At 48.9% G+C, this 24367-nt stretch overlaps 3 pseudogenes; all 3 read left to right on the top strand.

The window, feature by feature from the left end:
• The first annotated feature begins 15672 nt into the window (after positions 1 to 15672).
• On the top strand, positions 15673 to 15782 carry LOC130129396 (5S ribosomal RNA; annotated as a pseudogene).
• Positions 15783 to 16484: 702 nt separating this feature from the next.
• LOC130129375 (5S ribosomal RNA) lies at positions 16485 to 16594 on the top strand (annotated as a pseudogene).
• A 707-nt stretch (positions 16595 to 17301) lies between these two features.
• On the top strand, positions 17302 to 17411 carry LOC130129395 (5S ribosomal RNA; annotated as a pseudogene).
• Positions 17412 to 24367: the final 6956 nt, after the last annotated feature.

Below are 24367 nucleotides of genomic sequence, written 5' to 3'. Positions count from 1 at the left end.
CTATGGGCACCTTTGAGACTGACTGTACTGTGAGAGGCCAAACACACAAGCTCTCATTCGAAATAGTGAGGACCAGCCAACATCCTCTTCTGTCAGGCTCCACCTGTGAACGCTTAGGGCTCATGAATTTCACAATTCCAGAGGATGTGCTCAAAATGGAACACACACAACCAGGAGCCCTAACTAAAGAACAGCTTATCAACAGATACAGTGACGTGTTCAACTCCCCTGTGGAATCCGTGCCTGGGGAGGTCCATTTTGACCTTGATCCTAGTGTTGCTGCAGTACAGAGTGCCCCTCGCAATGTCCCAATCGCAATGAAAGCAGCAGTCAAAGCCCAGCTGGACAAGTACGAGGCTGATGGCCACCTTGCGCCTGTCACAGATCCTACAGATTGGATCAGCAACATGGTGATTGTTAAAAAACCGGAGAAGCTGAGAATATGCATTGACCCTAAACCATTGAACAAAGCCCTAAAGCGCTCTCACTACATCATGCCTACCTTGGAGGACATTTTGTATAAATTGCCCAAGGCCAGAGTCTTCACGTTAGTGGACGCTCGGGATGCATTCCTGCAATGCAAACTGGACTATGAGAGTAGCCTCATGACCACGTTCTGGACCCCCTGGGGGAGGAAGCGGTGGCTCAAGCTACCATTTGGAGTATCGGTGGCGCCCGAGGTATATCAGCGCAAGCAGCACGAGCTCCTCGCCGGTCTGAAGGGCGTTGAGCCCATTGCAGACGATATCCTGGTCGTCGGCTGCGGGGACACAGACAAGGAGGCTGGGGACGACCACGACGTCAAGCTTGCGGCGTTGATGGAACGCTGCCGCGAGGTCAAGCTTCGCCTCGGCCTGAAGAAGTTGCAGTTCAAGGTGGCTGAGGTGCAGTTTCATGGCCACATTCTCTCATCTGCTGGACTGAAGCCCGATCCAGAGAAGGTGAGAGCCATTATTGACATGCCGAACCCAACAGATGCCAAGGGCGTGCAGCGTCTCATTGGCTTCGCTAACTATTTAGCCAAGTTCATGCCTCATCTATCTACTGTCTGCGAGCCGTTGCGACGCCTGTTGGACAAGGACACACCCTGGCACTGGCTGCCTAAGCACGAGGCGGCGGTTCATGAGCTTAAGGCGCTGGCGACAGCCATGCCCGTCCTGCGCTACTATGATGTAACTAAGCCAATCGCAATCCAGAGCGACGCCAGCCAGAGCGGTCTCGGTTGTTGTCTCATGCAGGAAGGTCAGCCCATCGCATTTGCCTCGAGGGCTCTTACCCCCATCGAAAAAAACTATGCACAAATTGAGAAGGAGTGTCTCAGTATCGTCTTCGCCTGCCAGAGGTTTCACCATTACCTATATGGCCGCGACCCAATCACAGCAGAGACGGACCATAAGCCTCTGATCTCTATTTTCAGCAAGCCACTTCTCAATGCGCCCAAGAGACTCCGGAGCATGCTCATGACTCTGCAGAACTACGACCTGAGGGTAATCTACAAACCAGGCCCAGAGATGTTCATAAGCGACACGCTCAGCAGAGCTACGGCTGGATGCTCCGGCAGAGGGACTGCATATCAGCGACACGCTATCTGCTCTCTGCAACAAGAGCAGGAAGACATACAGCACGTGAACCAGGCAGAGTACCTGAATGTGACTAACCAGCGGCTGGAACAGATCAGACGACACACCGACAGAGATGAATGCTTACAGGCACTGAAGAACACTGTTCTCGTGGGCTGGCCAGATGTAAAGGAGGAAGCGCCCCTCATCGCTAGGGAGTACTGGCCCTTCAGGGATGAAATCAGTGTGCAGAACGGAGTTCTGTTCCGGGGGCAAAAAGTCATCATCCCAAAGTCACTCCGCCCAGAAATGTTGACGCGCATACATTCAAGTCACATAGGGGGTGATGCATGCTGCCGACACGCTCAAGAGACATTGTACTGGCCCAACATGCAGTCAGAGATAAAGGACTTTGTAAGCAGCTGCTCGACCTGCAATGTGTACGCCCACAATCAGCAAAAGGAGACCATGCTCTCTCACGAAGTACCAACCAGGCCATGGCAGGTCTTGAGCATGGACCTATTCAGCTTCAGACAGAAAGACTATCTCCTAATAGTCGACCACTATTCCGATTTTTGGGAGATTGAGCTTCTACCCGACATGTCTGCAGAGACAGTCATCAAGCGATGTAAGGCACAGTTCGCCCGACATGGTCAGCCAGAGAAGGTTATTACAGACAACGGCCCTCAGTTCACAGCTCAGTTCACACGGTTCGCTTCTGAGTGGGAATTTGAGCACGTGACCTCCTCTCCCAGACACCCGAAAGCAAATGGCAAGGCCGAGTCGGCCGTGAAGATTGTAAAAAATCTTCTGCGTAAGGCCGCGCATGATGGTGAAGACCCCTGGAAAGCCGTGCTTCACTGGAGGAATACACCTACGGAAAACATGGGCAGCAGCCCAGCACAACGCCTCATGTCCCGCCGGTTGAAGACGTCCATCCCGGCGGCAAGCAAGCTCCTGGAACCAGCTGTTGTCGTGGGCGTCACTGAAAAGCTGCGCCACAGTAAGCAACTCGCCAAATCCTTCTATGACAGATCTGCCCGTGAATTGCCGGCACTTGAAATTGGGGAAGTCGTACGGATGAAGCCCCTGCCAGGTGATAACACTGGCCGCTGGAGAGTCGGAACTTGTCTCCGCAGGGTTGCGCCGAGGTCCTATCTTGTGGACATTGATGGCTCCCTGTACCGTCGTAACAGGATCGATCTCAGAGTGGCTGAGCCAGCGGCACGAGCCGCGCACGATCCTGTTGAACCCGCTGCGGCACACACACCGGACGGGGATCCAGCTACAGAAACTGTCATTGAGACCCCTCAGGCTGTGTTCGAGCCGAGCCCCATCAGGTCCATGCCCAAGGCGCCATCTACTCCTGTTGGCGCTCCGCGTTCGGATGGACACACTTACACAAGGGTTGGGCGGCTGTCTAAACCTCCACTGAAACTCACTATGTAATCTGAATAATGTTGATGGTTGCTATGTGGGAGAGAGGGGGAAAAGAGGAGAAATGTTATCATACGCTACTGTGGTTATTACACTGGTATGGGATATGAAGAGATTTACTGCTGTTGCACTGTTATTGGTTGTTCGTATATGAAAGTAATTTTATTTTGCACTAACTTCATGTGTATGTGTTTATACTTGGAAAAGGAGGATGTTACGGGTCTAGATAGATCGATGCCATCCACTAGTTTACCTTAGATACACATGACCCGCGCTCAGGAACATGTTACATCACTTTGAATATACTTGACTGCACTGAGCAACTCGTGTGTGTGTCATTCTTTATAAGATAGCCTACTGAAACAGCAGTCTCTGAAAATAACGTTTCTAACTTCCCCCCAGCAGCGTTCTGCTGCACGGGGGAAACTTTTGTGGCTTTAGAAGCACGAAAATGGCACAAACGGCAAGGACACTCGGACCGGACAAGACTTACGACGACGGGCAGACGGACAAACAAAATGGAGGTATGGCGGCGGAAACAAAGAAGCCCCAGCAGGACGCGAATCCGACTGAGGCAGAAAGCGTGATGGAGAAGGGGGAGAGAGGAGAATTTGTGGTGGTGGAGAGTCGAGCGGAGAAACGAAAAGAGAGACGAGGTGTAGGGGTCACAGCAATGGCGTTGGTGAAAGAGACGGCGGTCGCAGCGGAAGCGGCGGGGAGGGAGGGGTAAGGGAGAGAGATGGACAGAGACCTGGTGGTTAATGTGGACGTGGAGGGAGAAGACAAAATCTCCATGATGGAGCTTCTGCGTGCGGTTGACAACACGTGTGGGAGAGTATTGGGCTGCAGGTCGAAAAGCGACAAACGATGGGAGCTCACGATGAGTAACCCGAAAGGGAAAACAAGACTACTGGACGGCTTCAAGATTAGAAACTCCAGAGTGGTGGCATCGGAAGTTACGAGGGACACCAGGATCGTCTCCTTTTTGAACCTTCCCCTGTATGTCACAGACAATCAAATTGTTACTAAACTGGAGCAGTGGGGCGTGGAGCCGGTGTCTCCTATCAAGCGGAGGAAGTGGGCCGGGACGGACGTTTTTGACGGGACGAGATTCCTCAAAGTCCGTTTCAATGAAAATGTCTCCTCTTTACCTTACAGCACCAAATTTGAGACGCTGGAAGGGATTGAATACTTCAGAGTGCTGCACGATAATCAATCTAAAGTTTGCAGGCTGTGCCTCCAGCCCGGACACATCCTACGGGAGTGCCCGGAGTTCAAGTGCTTCAAGTGTGGGGAGATCGGACACTACGCACGAGAATGCGCAGCCATGCCTGGAGCAGATCCCAAAGAGGAGACAGAGAGGGACACCGGCGAGGGAGTGGAGGACGGGGCAGAAGAGACGGAGACAGGAGATCATCCTGATGGCATTGCGACTGATGGCGAAGCAGAGGGGCCCCAGTCAGCTGCACGCCATGAGATGGAGGAGGAGAGCGAGGTTGAGGAGGAAGAGGAGGAGGAGGAGAAAAGAGGAAGCGGCGGTTTGACTGCGGCGTCTGAGAGGGTGGGGAGGATGCCGACGAGCGTCTCCACTCTGGCGCACGGGTCGCTGAGGGGTCAGGCTGTAACAACATCAGGGGACAGGAGCCGCAGCAACCAGAGGGAGGGCAGTTCGGGCAGCCTTGCGTCCTTGCCTTGCGGGCAGCCGGGGCAGAGAGGGCCTCTACACGGGCAGGGGAGTGAGAGACGACAGCCGAACCCTAAGGCTTCGGAATGGGATGGAGATAGTAAGGGGAGGGAAGAGGGAACAAGCAGAAAGGGCAAGACTAAGAGGGGTAAATAATAATGGACTGAAAAGGGTGTGCATCATGTTTTTTGTTTGGGGATTATTTTTCTCTGTCTGTTAGGGTTTGTAGAACGAACCCAATAGCGACAACACAAGACAAGGTAAAGCACCAACCTGGCAGGACTCGTAGAGGAGAGCCGGCCGGGCCTGGACAGAAGGGGGAGGCGCTTCAGGCGGAACTTGAGAATAGCTTCTTAAAAATGGGAAAACGTAAACTGCCCCCTTGATCCGAAAAGGAAAAAAACACAAACTGCTCCTTTAAAGTCCGAAGTCCAACCGAGTAATAAGATCCACAGTGAGAGAGGAGAAATTAGAATATCAAAAACTTGATCTCAACTAGAAAATCACGATGGGAAAATCCAATGGGGAAAACACAAAGAGAGTTCTTCTCCGAACAAGCTCTCAAGGAGAACTGACACAAGGGAATAATCAAACAAGCAAAAACACGGAGAATACTACAATCTGTACTCCACCGGGAGACACAGAAATGTCACAAAACTCGAGACGAAGAATTTACTCACGGGACTGTTCAGGACGAACTCGCGACGAGTTCTGGAAAGCAAACAAACTTATACTAGAGTGGTTAACGAGTAGGGTAGGCTGCAGGTGTTTCAGACGCGCCCTTCCCCCGCTCTCATTGCTGGTTGCCAGGTTGGTCAACAGACCGAGCCCTAACAGTACCCCCCCCTCTACGGGAGCCACCAGGCGACCTGCCAGGCTTGTCAGGGTGACGGCGATAGAACTCAGCGAGCAGACCAGGGTCCATGATGAGCTGGCGGGATACCCAGCTTCGTTCCTCCACCCCATAGCCCTCCCAGTCAACCAAATACTGGAACCCCCGTCCCCTGCGTCGGACGTCCATCAGCCGACGGACCTTCCACTGTGGATGCCCATCCACAATCTCAGGGGGAGGCGGAGCTGGGGCCGGAGGCATAAGGGGGCTCTCGGAGACAGGCTTTACTCGGGACACATGAAAAACCGGATGGATCTTCATGGAGGCCGGGAGCTTAAGACGCACAACTGCAGGACTGGGTACTTCCTGGATCTCGAAGGGTCCAACGAACTGGGGATTCAGCTTCTTGGCAGAGGACTGAAGGGGGAGATCCTTGGTGGACAGCCAGACTCTCTGTCCGGGTTGGTAAGCTGGTGCTGTGGATCGGCGACGGTTAGCTCCTCGTCTGGCACGTTCCGTAGCACGGAGCAGCGCAGCCCTGGTGATCTCCCAGACACGACGACAGCGGTCCAGATGAGTCTGCACGGAGGGAACCTCCACTTCGGACTCCTGTGCAGAGAAGACGGGCGGCTGGTAACCCAGGGATGCCTCAAAGGGCGAGAGGCCGGTGGCGGAGCTGACCAGGGAGTTGACCGCATACTCGACCCAGGGGAGAAACTGACTCCAGGAGGTTGGCTTCTTGGCAGCGACGCAACGGAGAGCAGATTCCACACTCTGGTTCATCCTCTCAGTCTGTCCGTTAGTCTGCGGATGATATCCCGACGAAAGGCTGACCGAGGCGCCCAACCCCTTGCAGAAAGCACGCCACACACGGGAAACAAACTGGGGCCCTCTGTCTGACACAATGTCCTTGGGAAGTCCATGCAAACGGAAGACGTGGCTCATCAGGAGGTCAGCGGTTTCTGAAGCAGAAGGAAGCTTAGGCAAAGCCACCAGGTGAACACCCTTGCTGAAGCGATCCACCACCGTCAGGATCACTGTGTTGCCCTGAGACGGAGGAAGTCCAGAGACAAAATCCAACGCCACATGGGACCAGGGCCGACTGGGAATAGGAAGGGGCTGCAGCAGACCAGCCGGTGCCTGGTGAGAGGCCTTGCTGCGGGCACAGATGGTGCAGGCCATGACGAACTCCTTGACGTCCCTCCTCATAGTGGGCCACCAGAACCGTCGAGCTATGAAAGTGAAAGTGCGGTGGACTCCAGGGTGGCAAGCGAGCTGACTGGTGTGGCCCCATTTGAGGACCCGAGACCTCACTGAGTCCGGAACAAACAGTCGGCGAGGCGGCACGTTGCTCGGGGCTGGACTGGAGCGCAAGGCGCGCTTGACCACCGTTTCAAGGCCCCAGGTCACCACGCCAACGACCTTGGTCTCAGGGAGGACGGGACTTGGCTCCACCGTTACAGGTTCCTTAAGGTGTTGACGAGACAGAGCATCTGCCTTGGTGTTGCGGGAGCCAGGACGATAAGTCAGTGTGAAGTCGAACCGACTGAGGAGGCTGGCCCACCGTGCCTGCCGACCATTGAGACGTTTGGTTGCCCGGATGAACGTCAGGTTCTTATGATCAGTCCAGATGGTAAATGGATGCTCTGCCCCCTCCAGCCAATGGCGCCATTCCTCAAGTGCAGCCACTACAGCGAGAAGCTCCCGATTACCAACATCGTAGTTCTCCTCGGCGGGAAGGAACCGGCGGGAGAAGAACGCGCAAGGATGAACCTTCTGGTCGGTCTCTGATCGTTGGGAGAGCACAGCCCCCAATCCGGTGTCCGAAGCGTCCACCTCAACTATGAACTGCCTCTTGGGATCGGGATGGAGTAGGACGGGGGCACTGGTGAACCTCTCCTTGAGCGACAGAAATGCAGAGCGAGCAGCTGGGGACCAGACGAACGGCTGAGAGGGGGAGGTTAGACGGGTGAGGGGTTCTGCTACAGAGCTGTAGTTTCGGACGAACCTCCTGTAAAAGTTCGCGAACCCGAGGAAGCTCTGCAGTTCCTTACGTGACTTAGGATCCGGCCATTCCACCACCGCTTTGATCTTGCGAGGATCAGCTCGAGTCTTGCCTCCCTCCACGATAAAACCTAAGTAGTCCACTGACTCAGAATGGAACAGGCATTTCTCAGCCTTGACGAACAGCCGGTTACGAAGGAGGCGTTCGAGAACCTGCCGCACGTGCTGGACATGCTCCTCGAGGGACCTGGAGAAGATGAGGATGTCATCAAGGTAGACGACAACGAATTGGTCGAGCATGTCGCGAAGGATGTCATTCATGAGTGCCTGGAACACCGCCGGGGCGTTGGTGAGGCCGAACGGCATTACCAGGTACTCATAATGACCACGGGGAGTCTTAAAGGCTGTCTTCCACTCGTCCCCTTTCCGGATCCGAACGAGATGGTAGGCGTTCCGGAGATCCAGCTTAGTGAAGACAGTCGCCTGGGTCAGGGGTTCGAGGGTGGAGCTCATCAGAGGCAGGGGGTATTTATTCTTGATGGTGATGTCGTTGAGTTGGCGATAATCAATGCAGGGTCGGAGACCACCATCCTTCTTCTTAACGAAAAAGAAACCAGCTGCCACCTGGGAGGATGAGGGTCGGATGAGCCCTGCCGCCAACGATTCTGAAATGTAATCGTCCATAGCAGCCTTCTCGGGAATGGAAAGGCTGTAAAGACGACTGCTAGGGAGAGAGGCCCCAGGACGGAGGTTGATAGCACAATCATATGGCCGATGCGGAGGGAGAGACTGAGCCCGCGTCTTGCTGAAGACCTCCCCGAGATCATGATACTCGGGAGGAACAGAGGAAAGATCGGGAGGAGGGGCAATCGGAACAGTCTGGACTGCTGGACCAGGTGCGGCCTGAAGACACCGGGCGTGACAGGAGGAGCTCCACTCCAAAATGTTACCAGACGACCAAGCAATGTGTGGCTCATGCTGAGCCAACCAGGGATGCCCCAAGATCACAGGAACTAAGGGAGACTGGATGACGAAGAACTGAAGGCTCTCCACATGGTTTCCAGCAATAGTGAGAGACACGGGACAGGACTGTCGGGTAACACTGGCCAGGCGGCGCTCATCCAGAGCAAAGGCCTCTATTGGCCTCTCCAATTCCTCACATGGAATGTTAGCTTGAGCAGCAAACGTAGAGTCCAAGAAACACCCATCAGCTCCCGAATCGATGAGTGCGCCTACAGTGAGCCGCTGGTCTGCCCAAGCCAGGGTAACGCTCACAAGATGGTTAGCCGGAGCAGGATGGCGGGAACAGGAAAGACGGCTCACTAGGATCTCCCGGGGTCCCAGTGAGCCTAATCTTTTGGCCGCGTAGGACACTCGCTGATCCGGTGTCCCTTAAGACCACAGTAAAGACAGAGACCTGCCTTGAACCGGGCCTCACGTTCAGCGGGAGTCAGTCGTGTACGCCCAAGCTGCATAGGTTCCTCCTCTGTCACTGTCTGGGAGGAGGAGAGGCTTGCCACAGGGGAAGTGGAGTGCGACGAAGAAGAGCCCCCTTCGGAAGCTCTGGATGGCTGAGAGGTAGAAACGGTTCCCCGTAGACCTCGCTCGCGCCTTCTCTCGCGGAGACGTCCATCGATGCGGATGGCAAGGCTGATAAGGTCGTCGAGAGAGGTAGGATCCTCCCGGGTGGCTAGCTGATCCTTGACGGCATCGCTGAGGCCCCTACGGAAGGTTACCCGAAGTGACTGGTCGTTCCAGCCACTCTCAGCCGCAGCCAGCCTGAACTCGACTGAGTAGTCAGTGACACTGCCACTGCCCTGCTGGATCCTGCTCAATCGGACACCCGGATCCTGACCGTACACTGGATGATGGAATACCTTCCGAAGCTCAGCCACAAAGTCATCGTAGGAAGAGCAGAAACTGGCCCCCATGGACCAGGAAGCAGTGGCCCACTGAGCAGCGCGGCCAGTCAGCAGGTTAGTCACGTAAGCAACTCTTGCAGCATCTGTGGTGAACCCCCTGGAATGGTGGGCGAAGACAAGCTCACACTGCATGATGAACGTGGCACAGGTCTCAAAGTTGCCATCAAAAGGCTTGGGATTGGAGATACTGGGCTCCCGGAAATCCGAAACATAAACGGTAGGATTGTCTAAGGCAACGGCTGCGGGCACTGCTGGAGGAGGGGCGGCCGGAACTGGTGGGACAGCTGGCTGGATGGTTATAGCCGCTGTGAGAGTTTGCAACTGCTTAAGAACCTCCTCTTGTTGGCTCGCGAGCGCCGCTTGCTGGGCCGAAAGAGAATCCACCGAAGCCTGGAGGGGTTGCACCTGAGCCCGGAGGCCCTGCATGGCAACAGCGGCCTCTTGTAGTTGCTGGCCGTGAGAGGCTGTAAGCTGAATCTGCCTATAGAGAGCAGCCCGGACAGGATTGGCGTCTGGGTTGTCTGGGTTCATAGTGAAGGCGAGTTCGTACTGTTAGGGTTTGTAGAACGAACCCAATAGCGACAACACAAGACAAGGTAAAGCACCAACCTGGCAGGACTCGTAGAGGAGAGCCGGCCGGGCCTGGACAGAAGGGGGAGGCGCTTCAGGCGGAACTTGAGAATAGCTTCTTAAAAATGGGAAAACGTAAACTGCCCCCTTGATCCGAAAAGGAAAAAAACACAAACTGCTCCTTTAAAGTCCGAAGTCCAACCGAGTAATAAGATCCACAGTGAGAGAGGAGAAATTAGAATATCAAAAACTTGATCTCAACTAGAAAATCACGATGGGAAAATCCAATGGGGAAAACACAAAGAGAGTTCTTCTCCGAACAAGCTCTCAAGGAGAACTGACACAAGGGAATAATCAAACAAGCAAAAACACGGAGAATACTACAATCTGTACTCCACCGGGAGACACAGAAATGTCACAAAACTCGAGACGAAGAATTTACTCACGGGACTGTTCAGGACGAACTCGCGACGAGTTCTGGAAAGCAAACAAACTTATACTAGAGTGGTTAACGAGTAGGGTAGGCTGCAGGTGTTTCAGACGCGCCCTTCCCCCGCTCTCATTGCTGGTTGCCAGGTTGGTCAACAGACCGAGCCCTAACACTGTCTTTCCCACTCACCATGGTCAAAATAGCATCATTCAACGTACGTGGACTACGTGACATGGACAAGTTCACTAAAGTCGTAAAAATGTGTGATGCAGAAATAATCTGTCTCCAAGAAACCCACTGGGACACTGACTGTGAAACTCAGTGCAAGAAAAGGTGGCCTGGATCCTACTTTTCAAGCCATGGGACTCAGCGGGCACGAGGAGTAAGCATCATGGTGAGTAGCCACATTGAGGCTGATGCCACTCTAATAGACAAAGACATTGGGGGGAGGTGGGCTTTGTTTTTGAAGACACTGTCTACAAATTACTGAACATTTATGCGCCCAACCACGAGGGGGACAGGTCTTCTTTCTTTCGAGAATTGAATATCATAGCTAAAGACTGTGACGTCATAGTTGGGGATTTCAATGTCAAGATGAGCAGGCTTGACATTAGCGATAACGGTAGCTATAAACACGACTGTTCCAGAGCGGCCCTGAATCTGTTTATGGCCAAGAATAATTTCTGTGATTTATGGAGAACCAGAAATCCCATAACACGAGAGTACTCGAGAGTACAGCCACAAATGGACACTGTACGGCAAAGTCGGATTGATTTTTGTTTAGTCAAGAAACCGCAGATCGACCTTTTCGATACTGTGCGCTATTGTTTAAATTTTATTAGTGATCATGCCATCCTGCATGTGGGAATGGGGGGTAAAAGGAGGGGGAGGCGTGTGGCACCTTAATGCTAGCCTGCTGAACAGAAGGGATTATGTTGACTGTATCTCTAAATTGATCTCATTTGAATGTTCACAGCCTGAGTTTGGGGAAAATATCATAGAGGGGTGGGAGAATTAAAAGTGAGAATTAAACAAAAAAGTATTCAGTTTGCGAAAAGATTGAACTTTAAAACTAGAGAAAAAGAAAGATCATTAAGAAATACAATTGCTAAATTAAATGCACAACCGGTTGTCAATGTTGAAAGGCTTGTGAATATTCAAAATGAAATAAATGAAATTGAAAGGATAAAATAGTGAGGAGCCGTGCTCAATATGCAGTAGAAGGGGAGAAAAGTATAGCTTTTTTCCTCAACTTGGAAAAAAGAAAAGAAAATCAGTGTTATTTGCAAGAAATCAAAAATAAAGAAGGTAAAGTAGTAACCAATTTCGTAGACATTCTGGAAACAGTACAAACTTTTTATAGTGACTTGTTTAAAACTGGGAGTTCAGACATACAAGCTACAAATTACATATTGGAAGAGATGACTGCTAAATTAAATGATGAGGATAAATCAGCGTGTGAACAGGAAATAACTGAGGAAGATATAGAGTGTGCAATAAATCAAATGATGTCAAATAAAAGCCCAGGTAGTGATGGGTTGACGGCAAACTTCTATAAAGCTTTCTGCAACACGCTCAAACCAACACTACTGAAATTGTATAAAACAATGGAAAAAGAACAGAAGGTACCGGAGTCAATGACTCTAGGCTTGATCACTTTAATTTTTAAGAAAGGGGAGAAGGATGAACTAACAAATTATAGGCCCATTACTCTGTTGAACAATGATTACAAAATACTAATGAAAATATTCGCAAACAGAGTCAAACAAATATTACATACAATAATAGAAGCCACCCAGGCTTATAGTGTGCCAGGGAGAGAAGTCACTGACACAGTACGCACCATAAGAGATGTGGTGGAGTATTTAAAAGAGACAGATCAAGCAGGTGTCCTTCTGGCCATTGACTTCAATAAAGCCTTTGACCGAGTAGAGCATCAATTTATGTTTAATGTACTGAAGAAGGTAGGTTTTGGAGACAGATTTCTAACTTGGGTAAAATTGTTATATAGCAACGCTACAGGTAAGGTCAAATGCAACGGTGCAACCACTGATGCGTTTCCTCTGGAAAGGTCGGTCAGACAAGGCTGTCCACTATCCTCAATCCTGTACACAATAATAGCAGAGCCACTAGGATTTCTATTAAAACAAGACAAGGGTATTAGAGGTATTGAGTTACCAGGGGGAGGATCCTGTGTCGTCCAGCAGTTTGCTGATGACACCACCCTAACAGTAAAGGACATGGCAAGCATAGAGAGAGCAATGGCAGTAATAAACATGTACGGTCGAGCCTCTGGCTCCCGCATAAATGTAGGTAAGTCAGAAATCATGTTCATTAACATGGCTGAGCCTCAGCAGGAGACCACACCTTTTAAAATACAAAGCAAGCATATAAAAATTCTAGGCACCTACATCGGTAAAGATGTAGTGGCAGCTCGTGATCTGTCATGGACGGAAATTATTAATAAAATAGAAAAATGTCTAAATTATTGGAAACTGAGAGACCTAAAACTCAAAGGTAAAGTAATGGTTCTAAACAACTTAATATTGTCAAAACTAAACTATACATTAGCAGTTATAGAACTACCCTTATGGGTATTAAACAGAATAAATGAAATTCTAACCAATTTTTTGTGGAGGGCAAAAGTAAGTAAAATAGCACGGAAAACATTAATAAGTAAGTACAGAGAGGGAGGACTTCAATTAGTAGATATAGAAAGCAAAAAAAGGGCGTTCAGGATCAAAACTGTGCAAAAATATCTGTGTGACTCCACAGCCCACGGCTGGAAAAGCCTGATGGCTTACTTCATAAACAAGGTATTTCACATAGGCGATTTTGTGCTGCTGATGCAACTAAAGAGACCGATGATGGCGGGGCTTCCAGGTTTCTATAGAGAAGTCCTGTCCGCTCACGCGGAACTTCTAAAGCATATAGACTATGCATGTGACTCGGTAAACGTCATCAGAGAAATGCCAATCTTTCTAAATAAGAAAATTCAAACGACAGGTGAGCTTCTATGTAATAATGACATGTTAAGAGCAGGTTTGGTCCAGTTGAAGGACGTCATGTATGAACTGATGCCGGGTTTTCTCCCCCCCCAAGCCATATATGACAGTATAAAGGAGATAAACTATGAGGCCAAAATTACGGAGACAACACGCTATTATAACGATTTAAAGGAAAGCATCCCAAAAGAATGGCGGACAACCATAGAGCGGAGAGTGGTACAGAACAGAGAGGGGGAGCTCCCAGCCATGTTGGTGGAGCAAGGAGGAGAGTGGAGGAGTATACACAGATTGACAAGCAAACAGATCTATGAAAAGTTTCTGGCACAGGCGTCGCAACGTCCGACCTCTCTGCCGTTCTGGGGCAAAGTTATGCCCAATTTGAATGTGGGACAAATCTGGGGACAATGGAGGGTGAGAGGGAACAGCATTGAGGCAGAAGACAACGACTACAAAATCCGACACAACAAAGTGTTCACTACCGTTATTCTGCACCAGTTTGACAAGGGGGTCGGCAGGGAGTGCGACGTCTGTGGCCTGCTGCCTGAAACACTATTGCACATGTACGGCCACTGCTCGGAGCTGGCGAGCTTCTTTGAATCCCTGAAAAAGTGCTTAGTCAACAAACTGGGATTAATTTGGGACAGCGGGGATTCGTGGGATGTATTCTTTGTGTTTGGAGTGTGGGAGAAGAGCAGGGTGAAGAACGCAGCGCTGTGCAAATTCCTCTTAAGTCACGCCCGGTGGGCCGTCAAATCACGTCGGAACATTGCGCACTTTGAACGCAGAATCATCCCGGTTTGGAACATTTTCAAAAACATGGTCAAAAAACAAACACATTACAGACTGACGCACGGCGATGCGGACTTCACCCGGCTCTTCATCAGAGACAGCCATCTCCTCTCCCTCAACAGGAGGGGGGAGATTGTGTGGAACTGGTGAGGGAGGGAGGGAGGGAGGGAGGGAGGGGAGGGAAAAAGTCTGAAATGATGTGAACGGAAAATGATGATTATTGGAAGTGTAAATATAAACAAAGTTAAAGACGCGTTACGGTTTTCTTTTAACTTTCTCTGTTATGTTTTATTGAAGTTAAGGGGAGGATGGGATCATTCTGTTTAATGTGGAATGTGTGTCATTTAAAATCTCAAAGTGGTGTTTTAATGTCACTTTCTTTTAAAAACACAGTCTAAGGTTTGTTCAAAAGGGCTGATTTGTTTCATTTTCTGTTCTGATTCCAAAGCGCTGATTTAAGTTGATGATTTGGAAAGCATGGCTTTATTTTATGTATAAAGAGAGACGGATACTATCTTGTGTAAGCGAAACAAAGTGTAAAACAAATGTAACAATGTGGAATTGATGGACAATACATGCAATCAAAAATGTATTTTTGTTCCCAAAAATATATTTTCATAATAAAAGACAAAAAAAAAAAAAAAACGCCCGATCTCGGAAGCTAAAGCAAGGTCGGGCCTGGTTAGTACCTGGATGGGAGACTGCCTGGGAATACCAGGTGTTGTAAGCCTTTTATTCCGCCCTACGATCATCTCAAAGTACTTTGATTTTCTTTTACTGAATTCCAATTGAAAAATCTGACGTATAGGTGAAACCAGACAAACATTTGTGTCAGAAACCAGTAAAAAGTCTTCTCAATTTCTGTATCTTAGTTAGCTTTATGTCACAGCCTCTCGCCCTCGACATCAAAGCGTTCGCGGTCACAGCCTCTCGCCCTTGACATCAAAGCGTTTGCCCCTGACACCTGCTGACCCCCCCTTTCACAGCCTCTCTCCCTGGACTTGCCTTGACATCTAAGCGTTCGCTGTCACAGCCTCTCGCCCTTGACATCAACGCGATCATCACCCTTAAAAAGCCTCCACTGTGGTCCAGTCTTGGCTGGAACGTCGCCTTTCATGGACTTCTGCCTGCCTGCCTGCCTGCCTGCTTGCCTACCTGCCACTGAGCCGACTCCTGCTCTATCCGTGAGATCGGTTACTTCAATAAAAAGTTGATTCTTCCCTTACCTGGTTGTGCCGTCTGCTTTTGGCTTCGTTCCTGATACGTGACACGTTAAGTCATATTTTTACATTACAAACGTGACTTCTTGGACAGCAAAAGCGATAGGATGTGATGGAGTTTGTCATAAGATGAAAGTGGTGAAACAAGCTGCCAACAGAAAGAAGAAGGTCGGCGGCCAACTCATCTATGAAAAAGCTGCAAGACTCAAGCTCGACGGCTTACGGCCATAGCAGCCTGATAACGCCCGATCTCGGAAGCTAAAGCAAGGTCGGGCCTGGTTAGTACCTGGATGGGAGACCGCCTCGGAATACCAGGTGCTGTAAGCCTTTTATTCCGCCCTACGATCATCTCAAAGTACTTTGATTTTCTTTTACTGAATTCCAATTGAAAAATCTGACGTATAGGTGAAACCAGACAAACATTTGGGTCAGAAACCAGTAAAAAGTCTTCTCAATGGCTGTATCTTAGTTAGCTTTATGTCACAGCCTCTCGCCCTCGACATCAAAGCGTTCGCGGTCACAGCCTCTTGCCCTTGACATCAAAGCGTTTGCCCCTGACACCTGCTGACCCCCGCTGTCACAGCCTCTCTCCCTGGACTTGCCTTGACATCTAAGCGTTCGCTGTCACAGCCTCTCGCCCTTGACATCAACGCGATCATCACCCTTAAAAAGCCTCCACTGTGGTCCAGTCTTGGCTGGAACGTCGCCTTTCATGGACTTCTGCCTGCCTGCCTGCCTGCTTGCCTACCTGCCACTGAGCCGACTCCTGCTCTACCCGTGAGATCGGTTACTTCAATAAAGACTTAATTCTCTCTTACCTGGTTGTCCCGTCTGCTTTTGGGTTCGTTCCTGATACGTGACACTTTAAGTCATATTTTTACATTACAAACGTGACTCCTTGGACAGCAAAAGCGATAGGATGTGATGGAGTTTGTCATAAGATGAAAGTGGGGAAACAAGCTGACAACAGAAAGAAGAAAGTCGGCGGCCAACTCATCTATGAAAAAGCTGCAAGACTCAAGCTCGACGGCTTACGCCCATACCAGCCTGATAACGCCCGATCTCGGAAGCTAAAGCAAGGTCGGGCCCGGTTAGTACCTGGATGGGAGACTGCCTGGGAATACCAGGTGTTGTAAGCCTTTTATTCCGCCCTACGATCATCTCAAAGTACTTTGATTTTCTTTTACTGAATTCCAATTGAAAAATCTGACGTATAGGTGAAACCAGACAAACATTTGTGTCAGAAACCAGTAAAAAGTCTTCTCAATTTCTGTATCTTAGTTAGCTTTATGTCACAGCCTCTCGCCCTCGACATCAAAGCGTTCGCGGTCACAGCCTCTCGCCCTTGACATCAAAGCGTTTGCCCCTGACACCTGCTGACCCCCCCTTTCACAGCCTCTCTCCCTGGACTTGCCTTGACATCTAAGCGTTCGCTGTCACAGCCTCTCGCCCTTGACATCAACGCGATCATCACCCTTAAAAAGCCTCCACTGTGGTCCAGTCTTGGCTGGAACGTCGCCTTTCATGGACTTCTGCCTGCCTGCCTGCCTGCCTGCTTGCCTACCTGCCACTGAGCCGACTCCTGCTCTATCCGTGAGATCGGTTACTTCAATAAAAAGTTGATTCTTCCCTTACCTGGTTGTGCCGTCTGCTTTTGGCTTCGTTCCTGATACGTGACACGTTAAGTCATATTTTTACATTACAAACGTGACTTCTTGGACAGCAAAAGCGATAGGATGTGATGGAGTTTGTCATAAGATGAAAGTGGTGAAACAAGCTGCCAACAGAAAGAAGAAGGTCGGCGGCCAACTCATCTATGAAAAAGCTGCAAGACTCAAGCTCGACGGCTTACGGCCATAGCAGCCTGATAACGCCCGATCTCGGAAGCTAAAGCAAGGTCGGGCCTGGTTAGTACCTGGATGGGAGACCGCCTCGGAATACCAGGTGCTGTAAGCCTTTTATTCCGCCCTACGATCATCTCAAAGTACTTTGATTTTCTTTTACTTAATTCCAATTGAAAAATCTGACGTATAGGTGAAACCAGACAAACATTTGGGTCAGAAACCAGTAAAAAGTCTTCTCAATGGCTGTATCTTAGTTAGCTTTATGTCACAGCCTCTCGCCCTCGACATCAAAGCGTTCGCGGTCACAGCCTCTTGCCCTTGACATCAAAGCGTTTGCCCCTGACACCTGCTGACCCCCGCTGTCACAGCCTCTCTCCCTGGACTTGCCTTGACATCTAAGCGTTCGCTGTCACAGCCTCTCGCCCTTGACATCAACGCGATCATCACCCTTAAAAAGCCTCCACTGTGGTCCAGTCTTGGCTGGAACGTCGCCTTTCATGGACTTCTGCCTGCTTGCCTGCCTGCTTGCCTACCTGCCACTGAGCCGACTCCTGCTCTACCCGTGAGATTGGTTACTTCAATAAAGACTTGATTCTCCCTTACCTGGTTGTCCCGTCTGCTTTTGGGTTCGTTCCTGATACGTGACACTTTAAGTCATATTTTTACATTACAAACGTGACTCCTTGGACAGCAAAAGCGATAGGATGTGATGGAGTTTGTCATAAGATGAAAGTGGGGAAACAAGCTGACAACAGAAAGAAGAAAGTCGGCGGCCAACTCATCTATGAAAAAGCTGCAAGACTCAAGCTCGACGGCTTACGGCCATACCACTCTGATAACTTCCGGGTTGGCGTGGTGGCGGCGGAGCGGACGAAAAAGACATTAAATCGACGGGGAAACGAGAGCAGTCTCTGAAAATCACGTTTCTAACTCCCCCCCAGCAGCTTTCTGCTGCACGGGGGAAACTTTTGTGGCTTTAGAAGCACGAAAATGGCACAGACGGCAAGGACACTCGGACCGGACAAGACTTACGACGACGGGCAGACGGACAAACAAAATGGAGGTATAGCGGCGGAAACAAAGAAGCCCCAGCAGGACGCGAATCCGACTGAGGCAGAAAGCGTGATGGAGAAGGGGGAGAGAGGAGAATTTGTGGTGGTGGAGAGTCGAGCGGAGAACCGAAAAGAGAGACGAGGTGGAGGGGCCACAGCAATGGGGTTGGTGAAAGAGACGGCGGTCGCAGCGGAAGCGGCGGGGAGGGAGGGGGAAGGGAGAGAGATGGATAGAGACCTGGTGGTTAATGTGGACGTGGAGGGAGAAGACAAAATCTCCATGATGGAGCTTCTGCGTGCGGTTGACAACACGTGTGGGAGAGTATTGGGCTGCAGGTCGAAAAGCGACAAGCGATGGGAGCTCACGATGAGTAACCCGAAAGGGAAAACAAGACTGCTGGACGGCTTCAAGATTAGAAACTCCAGAGTGGTGGCATCGGAAGTTACGAGGGACACCAGGATCGTCTCCTTTTTGAACCTTCCCCTGTATGTCACAGACAATCAAATTGTTACTAAACTGAAGCAGTGGGGCGTGGAGCCGGTGTCTCCTATCAAGCGGAGGAAGTGGGCCGGGACGGACGTTTTTGACGGGACGAGATTCCTCAAAGTCCGTTTCAATGAAAATGTCTCCTCTTTACCTTACAGCACCAAATTTGAGACGCTGGAAGGGATTGAATACTTCAGAGTGCTGCACGATAATCAATCTAAAGTTTGCAGGCTGTGCCTCCAGCCCGGACACATCCTACGGGAGTGCCCGGAGTTCAAGTGCTTCAAGTGCGGGGAGATCGGACACTACGCACGAGAATGCGCAGCCATGCCTGGAGCAGATCCCAAAGAGGAGACAGAGAGGGACACCGGCGAGGGAGTGGAGGACGGGGCAGAAGAGACGGAGACAGGAAATCATCCTGATGGCATTGCGACTGATGGCGAAGCAGAGGGGCCCCAGTCAGCTGCACGCCATGAGATGGAGGAGGAGAGCGAGGTCGAGGAGGAAGAGGAGGAGGAGGAGAAAAGAGGAAGCGGCGGTTTGACTGCGGCCTCTGAGAGGGTGGGGAGGATGCCGACGAGCGTCTCCACTCTGGCGCACGGGTCGCTGAGGGGTCAGGCTGTAACAACATCAGGGGACAGGAGCCGCAGCAACCAGAGGGAGGGCAGTTCGGCCAGCCTTGCGTCCTTGCCTTGCGGGCAGCCGGGGCAGAGAGGGCCTCTACACGGGCAGGGGAGTGAGAGACGACAGCCGAACCCTAAGGCTTCGGAATGGGATGGAGTTAGTAAGGGGAGGGAAGAGGGAACAAGCAGAAAGGGCAAGACTAAGAGGGGTAAATAATAATGGACTGAAAAGGGTGTGCATCATGTTTTTTGTTTGGGGATTATTTTTCTCTGTCTTTCCCACTCACCATGGTCAAAATAGCATCATTCAACGTACGTGGACTACGTGACATGGACAAGTTCACTAAAGTCGTAAAAATGTGTGATGCAGAAATAATCTGTCTCCAAGAAACCCACTGGGACACTGACTGTGAAACTCAGTGCAAGAAAAGGTGGCCTGGATCCTACTTTTCAAGCCATGGGACTCAGCGGGCACGAGGAGTAAGCATCATGGTGAGTAGCCACATTGAGGCTGATGCCACTCTAATAGACAAAGACATTGGGGGGAGGTGGGTTAAAGTGGGCTTTGTTTTTGAAGACACTGTCTACAAATTACTGAACATTTATGCGCCCAACCACGAGGGGGACAGGTCTTCTTTCTTTCGAGAATTGAATATCATAGCTAAAGACTGTGACATCATAGTTGGGGATTTCAATGTCAAGATGAGCAGGCTTGACATTAGCGATAACGGTAGCTATAAACACGACTGTTCTAGAGCGGCCCTGAATCTGTTTATGGCCAAGAATAATTTCTGTGATTTATGGAGAACCAGAAATCCCATAACACGAGAGTACTCGAGAGTACAGCCACAAATGGACACTGTACGGCAAAGTCGGATTGATTTTTGTTTAGTCAAGAAACCGCAGATCGACCTTTTCGATACTGTGCGCTATTGTTTAAATTTCATTAGTGATCATGCCATCCTGCGTGTGGGAATGGGGGGTAAAAGGAGGGGGAGGGGGGGAGGCGTGTGGCACCTTAATGCTAGCCTGCTGAACAGAAGGGATTATGTTGAATGCATCTCTAAAGTGATCTCATTTGAATGTTCACAGCCTGAGTTTGGGGAAAATATCATAGAGGGGTGGGAGAAATTAAAAGTGAGAATTAAACAAAAAAGTATTCAGTTTGCGAAAAGATTGAACTTTAAAACTAGAGAAAAAGAAAGATCATTAAGAAATACAATTGCTAAATTAAATGCACAACCGGTTGTCAATGTTGAAAGGCTTGTGAATATTCAAAATGAAATAAATGAAATTGAAAGGATAAAATGTGAAGGTGCTATAGTGAGGAGCCGTGCTCAATATGCAGTAGAAGGGGAGAAAAGTACAGCTTTTTTTCCTCAACTTGGAAAAAAGGAAACAAAATCAGTGTTATTTGCAAGAAATCAAAAATAAAGAAGGTAAAGTAGTGACCAATTTCGTAGACATTCTGGAAACAGTACAAACTTTTTATAGTGACTTGTTTAAAACTGAGAGTTCAGACATACAAGCTACAAATGACATATTGGAAGAGATGACTGCTAAATTAAATGATGAGGATAAATCAGCGTGTGAACAGGAAATAACTGAGGAAGATATAGAGTGTGCAATAAATCAAATGATGTCAAATAAAAGCCCAGGTAGTGATGGGTTGACGGCAAACTTCTATAAAGCTTTCTGCAACACGCTCAAACCAACACTACTGAAATTGTACAAAACAATGGAAAAAGAACAGAAGGTACCGGAGTCAATGACTCTAGGCTTGATCACTTTAATTTTTAAGAAAGGGGAGAAGAATAAACTAACAAATTATAGGCCCATTACTCTGTTGAACAATGACTACAAAATACTAATGAAAATATTGGCAAACAGAGTCAAACAAATATTACATACAATAATAGAAGCCACCCAGGCTTATAGTGTGCCAGGGAGAGAAGTCACTGACACAGTACGCACCATAAGAGATGTGGTGGAGTATTTAAAAGAGACAGATCAAGCAGGTGTCCTTCTGGCCATTGACTTCAATAAAGCCTTTGACCGAGTAGAGCATCAATTTATGTTTAATGTACTGGAGAAGGTAGGTTTTGGAGACAGATTTCTAACTTGGGTAAAATTATTATATAGCAAAGCTACAGGTAAGGTCAAATGCAACGGTGCAACCACTGATGCGTTTCCTCTGGAAAGGTCGGTCAGACAAGGCTGTCCACTATCCTCAATCCTGTACACAATAATAGCAGAGCCACTAGGAATTCTATTAAAACAAGACAAGGGTATTAGAGGTATTGAGTTACCAGGGGGAGGATCCTGTGTCGTCCAGCAATTTGCTGATGACACCACCCTAACAGTAAAGGACATGGCAAGCATAGAGAGAGCAATGGCAGTAATAAACATGTACGGTCGAGCCTCTGGCTCCCGCATAAATGTAGGTAAGTCAGAAATCATGTTCATTAACATGGCTGAGCCTCAGCAGGAGACCACACCTTTTAAAATACAAAGCAAGCATATAAAAATTCTAGGTACCTACATCGGTAAAGATGTAGTGGCAGCTCGTGATCTGTCATGGACGGAAATTATTAGTAAAATAGAAAAATGTCTAAATTATTGGAAACTGAGAGACCTAAAACTCAAAGGTAGAGTAGTGGTTCTAAACAACTTAATATTGTCAAAACTAAACTATACATTAGCAGTTATAGAACTACCCTTATGGGTATTAAACAGAATAAATGAAATTATAACCAATTTTTTGTGGAGGGCAAAAGTAAGTAAAATAGCACGAAAAACATTAATAAGTAAGTACAGAGAGGGAGGACTTCAATTAGTAGATATAGAAAGCAAAAAAAGGGCGTTCAGGATCAAAACTGTGCAAAAATATCTGTGTGACTCCACAGCCCACGGCTGGAAAAGCCTGATGGCTTACTTCATAAACAAGGTATTTCACATAGGCGATTTTGTGCTGCTGATGCAACTAAAGCGACCGATGATGGCGGGGCTTCCAGGTTTCTATAGAGAAGTCCTGTCCGCTCACGCGGAATTTCTAAAGCATATAGACTATGCATGTGACTCGGTAAACGTCATCAGAGAAATGCCAATCTTTCTAAATAAGAAAATTCAAAAGACAGGTAAGCTTCTATGTAATAATGACATGTTAACAGCAGGTTTGGTCCAGTTGAAGGACGTCATGTATGAACTGATGCCGGGTTTTCTCCCCCCCCAAGCCATATATGACAGTATAAAGGAGATAAACTATGAGGCCAAAATTACGGAGACAACAAGCTATTATAACGACTTAAAGGAAAGCATCCCAAAAGAATGGCGGACAACCATAGAGCGGAGAGTGGTACAGAACAGAGAGGGGGAGCTCCCAGCCATGTTGGTGGAGCAAGGAGGAGAGTGGAGGAGTATACACAGGTTGACAAGCAAACAGATCTATGGAAAGTTTCTGGCACAGGCGTCGCAACGTCCGACCTCTCTGCCGTTCTGGGGCAAAGTTATGCCCAATTTGAATGTGGGACAAATCTGGGGACAATGGAGGGTGAGAGGGAACAGCATTGAGGCAGAAGACAACGACTACAAAATCCGACACAACAAAGTGTTCACTAACGTTATTCTGCACCAATTTGACAAGGGGGTCGGCAGGGAGTGCGACGTCTGTGGCCTGCTGCCTGAAACACTATTGCACATGTACCGCCACTGCTCGGAGCTGGCGAGCTTCTTTGAAACCCTGAAAAAGTGCTTAGTCAACAAACTGGGATTAATTTGGGACAGCGGGGATTCGTGGGATGTATTCTTTGTGTTTGGAGTGTGGGAGAAGAGCAGGGTGAAGAACGCAGCGCTGTGCAAATTCCTCTTAAGTCACGCCCGGTGGGCCGTCAAATCACGTCGGAACATTGCGCACTTTGAACGCAGAATCATCCCGGTTTGGAACATTTTCAAAAACATGGTCAAAAAACAAACACATTACAGACTGACGCACGGCGATGCGGACTTCACCCGGCTCTTCATCAGAGACAGCCATCTCCTCTCCCTCAACAGGAGGGGGGAGATTGTGTGGAACTGGTGAGGGAGGGAGGGAGGGAGGGAGGGGAGGGAAAAAGTCTGAAATGATGTGAACGGAAAATGATGATTATTGGAAGTGTAAATATAAACAAAGTTAAAGACGCGTTACGGTTTTCTTTTAACTTTCTCTGTTATGTTTTATTGAAGTTAAGGGGAGGATGGGATCATTCTGTTTAATGTGGAATGTGTGTCATTTAAAATCTCAAAGTGGTGTTTTAATGTCACTTTCTTTTAAAAACACAGTCTAAGGTTTGTTCAAAAGGGCTGATTTGTTTCATTTTCTGTTCTGATTCCAAAGCGCTGATTTAAGTTGATGATTTGGAAAGCATGGCTTTATTTTATGTATAAAGAGAGACGGATACTATCTTGTGTAAGCCAAACAAAGTGTAAAACAAATGTAACAATGTGGAATTGATGGACAATACATGCAATCAAAAATGTATTTTTGTTCCCAAAAATATATTTTCATAATAAAAGACAAAAAAAAAGATAACGCCCGATCTCGGAAGCTAAAGCAAGGTCGGGTCCGGTTAGTACCTGGATGAGAGACCGCCTGGGAATACCAGGTGCTGTAAGCCTTTTATTCCGCCCTACGATCATCTCAAAGTACTTTGATTTTCTTTTACTGAATTCCAATTGAAAAATCTGACGTATAGGTGAAACCAGACAAACATTTGTGTCAGAAACCAGTAAAAAGTCTTCTCAATTTCTGTATCTTAGTTAGCTTTATGTCACAGCCTCTCGCCCTCGACATCAAAGCGTTCGCGGTCACAGCCTCTCACCCTTGACATCAAAGCGTTTGCCCCTGACACCTGCTGACCCCCCCTGTCAC

Source organism: Lampris incognitus, chromosome 18, assembly GCF_029633865.1.
Source record: "Lampris incognitus isolate fLamInc1 chromosome 18, fLamInc1.hap2, whole genome shotgun sequence".
NCBI classification, from domain to species: Eukaryota; Metazoa; Chordata; class Actinopteri; order Lampriformes; family Lampridae; genus Lampris; species Lampris incognitus.
Note: the sequence above shows the minus strand (reverse complement) of the source record. Positions and strands in the feature narration are given on the sequence as shown.